Source organism: Euprymna scolopes, chromosome 8 (genome assembly GCF_053919585.1).
Source record: "Euprymna scolopes isolate OS-2025 chromosome 8, ASM5391958v1, whole genome shotgun sequence".
Classification (NCBI taxonomy): domain Eukaryota; kingdom Metazoa; phylum Mollusca; class Cephalopoda; order Sepiida; family Sepiolidae; genus Euprymna; species Euprymna scolopes.
In genome coordinates, this window is record NC_136489.1 from 72,694,166 (window position 1) to 72,702,837 (window position 8,672).

Here is an 8,672-nt window from a genome sequence, read left to right on the forward strand (position 1 = left end):
GCTGCTGTATTGCCATTTGGTGAATGGATTCTGGACCATGCAGTAGCTTCTGGTGGGGCCTTTCGATGCCATATTAGTGGGTAATTAGTGGAGTCTATCAACATCATCAACGCTCTGATTCCCATCAGGCATCAATTAAAATGAATGGCCCTCGTCTTGGGGAGGCCTCATGTTTTGACAACCTTCTGGGCTTGATTTTTACTCCTGATTTGAAATGAAACATGTTCATCCAATCCGTTGCCTAGGTTGCTGGAAAAATGGTACGAGCCTTCTATTGATCCAGTAGATATCTCACTGCTGCTATTTTCTACTTATATAAAAGCCAGGTATGTCTAAGGATGGAGTACTATTGCCACATCTGGACAGGAACTACTAGACAACCTTATCCTGCCTTGCTTTCTTAGCCTAGTAATGGATGCTCTTTTCTCACAAAGAAGACGTTGCGAGGCTGATTCTGCTTTCTCGTTATTTTTTTTAGCTTTAATCTATCGTTTTCCCTCGCCAAACTTTCACGGGAAACCCTCGTCTAGCCGAAAACACTATCAATAATTTCTCCCACTCTTTATCGTGCCTAAACCTAAGCGAAGATTACATGAAGAAAACTTCTTTATTGGAACTTCACACCTGTGGAACCGTCTTCTGTTTCCCTGCTTTCCAGCTGACTACAATATCGGCATCTTCAAGTTCAATGTAAACAAGTTCTTGATGAGCTGTTCCCCTTAAGTAATTCAATTTACCAAATTTGCACTAATAACGATTTCTATGATATTTTCCTATTGACTACTGTACACTATTTAACCCTAGAGTGGCCTCTGGGCCGTGATGATGGTGGCTTATATAAAGAAATTACCTTAACAATCGTTTAGAATACGGATACTAAATAAAATTTACATTTGTGCATTAATTTTTTTGCGGACTTATCGTCATCTTCATAGTTTCGGCCAACTCATTCTCTGGCCTTCTTCGGGTGATTAACCTCGATAGGATAGGAATGCTGAGTTTGTAACTTACCCCCAGTAATTAATGCTGTCATAGTTGTTGTCTCCCCACATTTTGGCCAACTAATCCTCTGGCTTGCTTGGGTAGGATCGAAACCACTATCTTCTGACAATGCTCACTTGGCACCGTAGAGACTCAACGCCTCTATACCATGAGCCAGGGGCCTCAAAGGGCGATCAAGGTTGGATTTTATAGTCATATAAATTATTTTTTTTGTTCTTATCTGGTCTATTATTGTGTATGTTCCGAATAGTATTATGTTTATTTATTTTATTTTTGAATTCCTTTTGAGATGAGTCTCCAAAATTCGTACATTCATTCTTTAGCGGACTGTTATCCCCATCTTCATAGTTGTTGTTTAATCACGTTTCGGCCAACTCATCCTCTGGCCTTCTCCAGGCGATTGACTATGATATGATATTAACGCTGAGTTTCGTAACTTATTTCCAGTAAGTATACATTCCATAGTTGTTACTAATATTCTAACCTGCTTGGGTGGATTGAAAACGCGACATTCAGACAATGCTCACCTGGAACCGCAGAGACTAACGTCTCTATCCACTGTACCACGGGTCTCGAAGGTGTTGAGTCTCTAGGGTTCCAGATTAATATTGGCTGAAGATAGCGGTTTCAATCTTACCCAAGCAGGCCAGCCAGAGGATTAATCGTGAGACAACAACAACTATGGAAGGCAGTAATTACTGGCGATAAGTTACGAGAGTCAACATTCCTATTCCGTCGCGGTTAATCACCTGAAGAAGAGCAGAGGATGAGTTGGCTAAAAACTGGTGAAACAATAACCATGAAGATGGGGAAAAAGCCCGTAAAAAAATGACTGCACAAATGATGAGGCCTCACCCTAAGAGGACCCCCCCACAAAATATAAAAATAAAATAAAAAAGAATGAACATTATACCATTATTGATCCAACGGATGACGTGCAATTTATTACTTTTTAAGATGGGGTCATCTTATCTGTTTCTGTGATTTATTGTTTGAAAATCACTTTTGTAGTATATTACACGTTGAAGAAAATCAAGTACAAGAAAAATAATACATAACGGTCGATGTGTGGAGAGGTTTAATGACGGAGACACATATCTAGATGCTAAAAATACAATACGATAGAGGGAAGTTTTATTTGGATTCCACATAAGATAGAACATATATAAAAGTCAATGTTTCCTCGATAGCGATTCAAACTGTAAGTAGATCAATTCCCATCACTTTGTTTGATTTCACGTTCAGAGCATCTTTTATTTTTTCATTTCAAAAGAGAACATAATGAATCGTGTGAGATTTGATCTCGACTTAACGACTCCAAAAGCATTACAATTCAGATTTGTACAATGTGTCTTATTTTTCAGTGTTTACTGTTCGCGTTCACAACGTTTTTCAAACAGTCATTTGTGAGGATGATGCATGATGGCTGTGCAAATATTCATTTTGATAGTAGAAGCGAACACTCGACTAAAAGCAGCAGCAGTCATGTCGGTCGCGTTTGACCGCATAAATTTCTCTTTAATGTTTCCGCACTTTCAAGTTATTTTTTTCTCTCGAAAAATAATTTTGTCTTCCATTAAAAAAAATTTTTTTTGTTATTCTTCTCCTATTCCCTAGGAATTTTGGAGCCGTTTAGTAATTGTAATATTTTACGCAGCATAATTTCCATCGTTAAACTTCCACTCGACGTGAAAGGAAGAATCGAGAATTGAAAGGGACAGTAATGTCACGCTGACCTCTCGTGCAATAAAGGCAGGGATTTTGTGCATTTATTGCATCAATCCAGGGTGCATCTGTGCTGAATGAATGCACATATAAATAAAATGATGCACCCATCTTGATCAATTAAACGATTAGAAAGTGGATTCTGGAAATGACATCACTAACATTAGTTTATATTCATCATTATTAAAGTGAATACGTTTATACATTGATATACTTCTTTGTACTGAATTCCCAAACTTATTAACCGATGATTCTATATTTTAGAGCGCATACGATAAGCGACAGGAGTCCAAATGTGGGCTATATTTGTTTAATTTAGTTTTACACAAAGGGAGTAAAAAGGGGAGCCTTTTTGTAAAAATGCAGATGCCTCCGAATGTTGTGGAATATAAATAAATCTTAAGCCTTTATAAATATTACCTAAATTTCAGTTTCCTCAAAGGATTTTATAGGAGTTTTCAGCGGCATAATATGGGAACAATTTCACAATAAATAATTCAATAATTTCAAATTTGCATCGAATGTGATCAAATTAGACATCAATCAAGCCAAATTTCCTTAGTTTCAATTGATTTCTAATATTCTTAAGCTTAAGGTTTAAATTTCAGACATTTCTAAGACTTCCAAGTATAAATAAGATTTTGATCCAAATTAAAATAAAGAGTCTATACACAAGGTTTATTATGATTATATCTTAATTTTAATCTTCGTAAAAGGACATACAATTAGTGCCAATATGTTGTATTCAAGGAATTATTTCGTACCATCTTAAGAAGTTTATTCTAACTTCTAGTTCTATATACTGTTCAAACCAAATTAAGATCTAAGAAGAAAAAAATAAAATCTTTTTGCAATTTACTCTTGAGTAACTTAAGATCCAAATTAGCAATACCAATGTCCCTATTTCTATAAATATAACCGTTTGGCCATTTTTTCCTGTTTGTCAAGTTTACGTGACATATAAAGTGCTTTTGATTTGCTATTGGCCAAGCATTCTTTGAAATCAAATATGCAATACCGTAAGTGCCATAGTGAACAAAAGAAAAAGTTTCAGAAACATATTTTTTTAGAAAATTAAATCCACAAGAATGCATTTCAGTTTCTCCATAAGTAGTAAGCTCTTCTGATATTTCCTTAATAGTTAAAAAATCAGAATAGAATTACTCCCCAATACATCGAAATACGAAAAGATATTGGAATTTGTAAGTATTTAAACTACTGATTAAAAAACGATTTTCATTTACTTGGGTTTACTAACCATACACACATAATACCTATTTTTAATTAAGTGCTTATTTATCACCTTAAAACCGACATTGTATTTTGGGACACGTAAAAACGTTGGCAAATCTGGATCGATAGTTAAAATCTGCAAAAGAGATTAGAAAGCGAATTATTAATAAGTAAAATATTTCAATAGTAGCAGTTTTTCAACGGTTCATTTGATTAGTAGGTAAACGCAACAATAGTATTCCTTGATGAATATATACACGTTTTATGAAATCGCATTCAAGTGTAATACTTAATTTTAGACATATCTGACTACTTGCGTCGTCAGAATTTGGCCTAATTTGTTCTGTTTTTTTTTTATATCAGTCTTGTAACTTGATTTATCACTGGAAATTGTCGAAAATATCGAAAAAATGCGATTTTAAGTAAATATCCAAATATGATTTTTAAAACATCTCCCAGGCAATTACTAAGACATCAAGCTGTTCACCTAAAGATAATATTTAAAGGCCACTTCTTTTTGTTGTTGTTAAAAACAAATCTCGCTATATTACAATCACAATACAGTAATTCAATATCTTTACTTTTATATAAAAAGAACTTTGTGTGTGTGAGTTCATTTCCTATGGACTCGAAAACGGCTGGGCCAATTTTTTTTTAATTTCACACGAAAGTAATTTATGTGCCTGGCAGTGTTCTTAGATAGGTTTTGTATTGGAATGTTTTGATAAATACCGATAATCGATAATCAAAATAATCTGATAAAAGAAGGAATAGACGATTTTGACGAAAGTAAACACCTTACACAGTCTAACATCACAAATGTATTTGAGAAGCTTTCTTACCACACAAAACAAAAGGCCTCACACATAAAATCAACTGTAGGTTATTTGATATAAAATGGGCGCGTTCGAAATGAAGGTTTCTATTTAAAGCACAATCGCACTATGATACTTGACTTTTTTATTTATTTTAAACTTAAATTCAAGCCATTATCACCGCCCAACCAGTAATGCTCGGCATATAAAATCAACAGGCATAATGTTTCTGTTTAGAACACAATTTAAGCATGGTACTTGACTTTTGTATTTTAAACTTTAACTCAATCAATTATATATGAAAATGATTTATAAAATCAATATTAGGTTCTCTACAGTGCAATGTAAACTACAACGTCACTCCGGGGGGGCACGTTAAACTTCCAAACTAGAACAGGCAATCAATCTATTTGATTGAAAAAATGAGCGATTTCACATATTTTAATTAAAATATTCGTTGATCATCATTAAATCACGGGCAACGTTGGGACTCCCTGCTAGTTGGATACAATCCTACATCTGTTGATAATTTGTTATTTAAAAGCTTTTGTGGATTTAGAGTCAGCCCTAAATTGCGATTGCACATGGGTTCACTCTGTCTTAGTGTGATAGAAACTATCAGAGACCCAACGATAAAATAGATAAAATATATCGTTTACAAATTTCCTAATTATAAAAAGTGTGCCTACAACACACTTAATTTGTAAGACATTTAAGATATTAAGAACTAGAGCATATGCGTTATTATTGCCTAAATTCCTGGATTAGGAATTAAAAGTAACCAAAACTTTTGATCTGACATAATTTACAAAATATATTATATATCGCATAAATCGCATAATCTCATTGTAACACAGGTCCTTGTTAGATCATTAAAACTAAGCAACGTTGAATCTGTCCAGTACCCGATGTGTGACCACTTGGGAATATCATTAGGACGTATGTATTTCCGACAGCTTCTGAATGCCACCTAACCTCTAGCTGAATCATCCCTGTCCTGCCGCTGGGTCAGGCTGATTGGGAACAAGTGAAGCTGGCTCAGCAGAAACCAGCTTCATTGGACATAACTTCCAGCACGAGGGTGATCAACTGATCTTCGTCATTCCGACTAACAGAGCGCAATATGTCATAAACCATTCAGTACAATAATTTAACAGCATTTCAATTCAACAACCGATGTATGCGTTCTCATCACAATACATTATATTATCCGGTTGAAATTATTGAAAAAAGAATGAGAGAAGAAACGAAGACAAACATGCAAAGTATATGATACATCTTAAAGATGAAGGAAAGGAACAAAAGGTGAGAATGCGACTTGGTTTGTCGAGATTAATATTTCTATACTTATCTGCATCTGACACCAAACAGAAACTTTCTCATCATAAATTAAACATCTAGTCCATGTTTCAAACAGAATCCTTAGTCTATGCTCAATATTTCCAAACAAGAAACGGCTTGACCGGATGATCCATAACCTGCCTCTCAAATCATATGATCTACAAATAGCGAATGACCCAGACGAGGTCTTAATATGTCATCCGAGTCCAATAGATAATCCTACATGATAAATCATACGTCATTTCATATATTAGATATACGGATAGATGTAAATAAAATTCGTATACGCAAATCAGAGATATAACACGTTCTTCCATTTAAAAACTTAATCTAGTTAACTTTACTTTTTTACATTCATATTTTATGTGTACATTTTATGGAAATCGCACAGGACAAGGCATGAAGCCACTTAGATTATAATAAAGAAAGCTGGTAATAGCAAAGACAGTCGATGCTTATTTATAAATCCAAGTTTGAAAGTAGGGAGAAACAGTCAGCAGGTAAAAATTTCCACAAGCTTCGATTCTGGGAAGAAACTACTGGAATAAAAAAGCTGTATTACAATGACATATCAAAACAGTGAGTTGATAAAAATCACTAGAGCAACGAGTCAAACGAACCAGAAAAAAAGCATGGAATAGATCATGAGTAAGGTGCTTGAATCTGTATTAAATAGAGAAGTAGTCAACCACCTGAACAAAATAACATCCTCAGTGACATGCAATATGGTTACCGTTCTGCTAGATATACAGCAGATATGCTAATAGTTATATCTCATATGATTAGCGAATCTCGACGGAGTCTGTCGTTCTAGGACAATTGCCCTTGATACATCCAAGGCCTTTGATAGGGTATCGCAGAAAGGTCTACTTCACAAAATCTCCAGCTACTGTATGGATGGAAATGTCTTCTCAATTATTAAATCATATCTCTCTGATAGGTTCATAAAGTAGTGGTCGATGAACAGAAATAGGAAACCAACACTATTAATGCTGGAGTCCCTCAGGGTTCATCCTAGGCCCAGCTCACTTCCTGATCTGCATCAATGATCTCTGAAATCACACCCAAAGATCATTCGTAGACATTTATGCTGATGACACTACCATTTATGTCAACATTTCTAGGGTCGTAAATGATGAAGTGTTCTCTGATTCCCTCTCCTCTGATCTTGAGCACGTGGTACAATGGGGAAGAGGTGGCCGTTTACTTTTAATGCTTCTATAACCGAAGTTCTATCTTTGGGGTTTTCTCTTTGGGTATTACTTTTACTCCTGATCTGAAAAGGAACATGTACATAAACTCCATTGTCAATGTCGCTGGAAAAATGGTGGCATCATTCTACTGCTCCAGTAGATATCTCACTGCTGATGCAATTCTCTACTTGTATAAGAGCTAAGCAAATCCATGGACACAATGTTATCTTGAGATCTTGGCTCGAAGGCCAAGATCTCAAGATTAGTATAGTATCTGTTCTGACGCTACACTGAACCTTTTCTGTTCTCGGTTAGTGGTGGAGAAATACTTTATGATTGAGACACTTTTTATTTTTGCTTCTATTTAGGGTACCCCTTTTTGGGGAGCTGGATTTTATCATATTAAAAAACAACCTTGTGTTCAACTCTCCCTTCGTGAGGAGGTAAGTAAATATGAAGAGCCAAGTACATCCAAGGCTAGAGTACTGTTGCTACATCTTTATTTCTTAGAACCGATTGTCTTTGGAACTCTCTTCCGGTTCCTGCTTTATAGCTGACCACAATATGATCGTCTTCAAGTCCAACCTGAACAAGTTCTTGATTAGCCGTCCCCTTTAAGTAATCAAATTTACCAAATTTCCACTCTTTACTATTGCTACGATATTGTCCCATTGACTACTATACTGTTGGGCCGAACGTGAAATACAAATTACGCATTACTCCTTGAGTTAGAATCAAAACACAGTGTTTCTTTTAACAGAAAAATGTATAGTAATATCGCGATGTCTTCTTTCGCGCCGGATATCTGTGGAATGCAAATACGTCACAAGGAATTTGGAAATAGACCTTCATACCCAGATATATCGAGGCGTCCGTTCAGTCTCAAGAGACAATAGATAGGTAACAATATGAAACTGCATGTGTAATTGTGAGGTGAGGGTTGCGCAAGCTCCAACCACACCTCTCCTGAATCAGCATTGCTTCAGTCCAATGGCAATGAGAAATGCTAGACGAAACAATGCTAAGACGAGCGGAGAGAACATACAGCACCTGAAATTCCTAAATGGTCACTCATTTTCGTACTGACTAGGCTCAACCTTGCTTAACTTATGTGATATAACAGGAACTGGTGTGTCAACAAGAATTATGCCGAGTTATGCAAATGTATACTGGAACTTAATTAAACAGTATACTTAGATGTATGTGTTTCAGTTTAAACAAAGTTTAACTAATAATATCGCGAACTGTGTATTCGATATACTCGTCCATATAATGGAAGCATGTTATATTTTTCTTTTTAGGTACGGCAACAATATACAAAACGATTGAGGAATAAAACCGTGGAATGTCCACGGTTATGGTA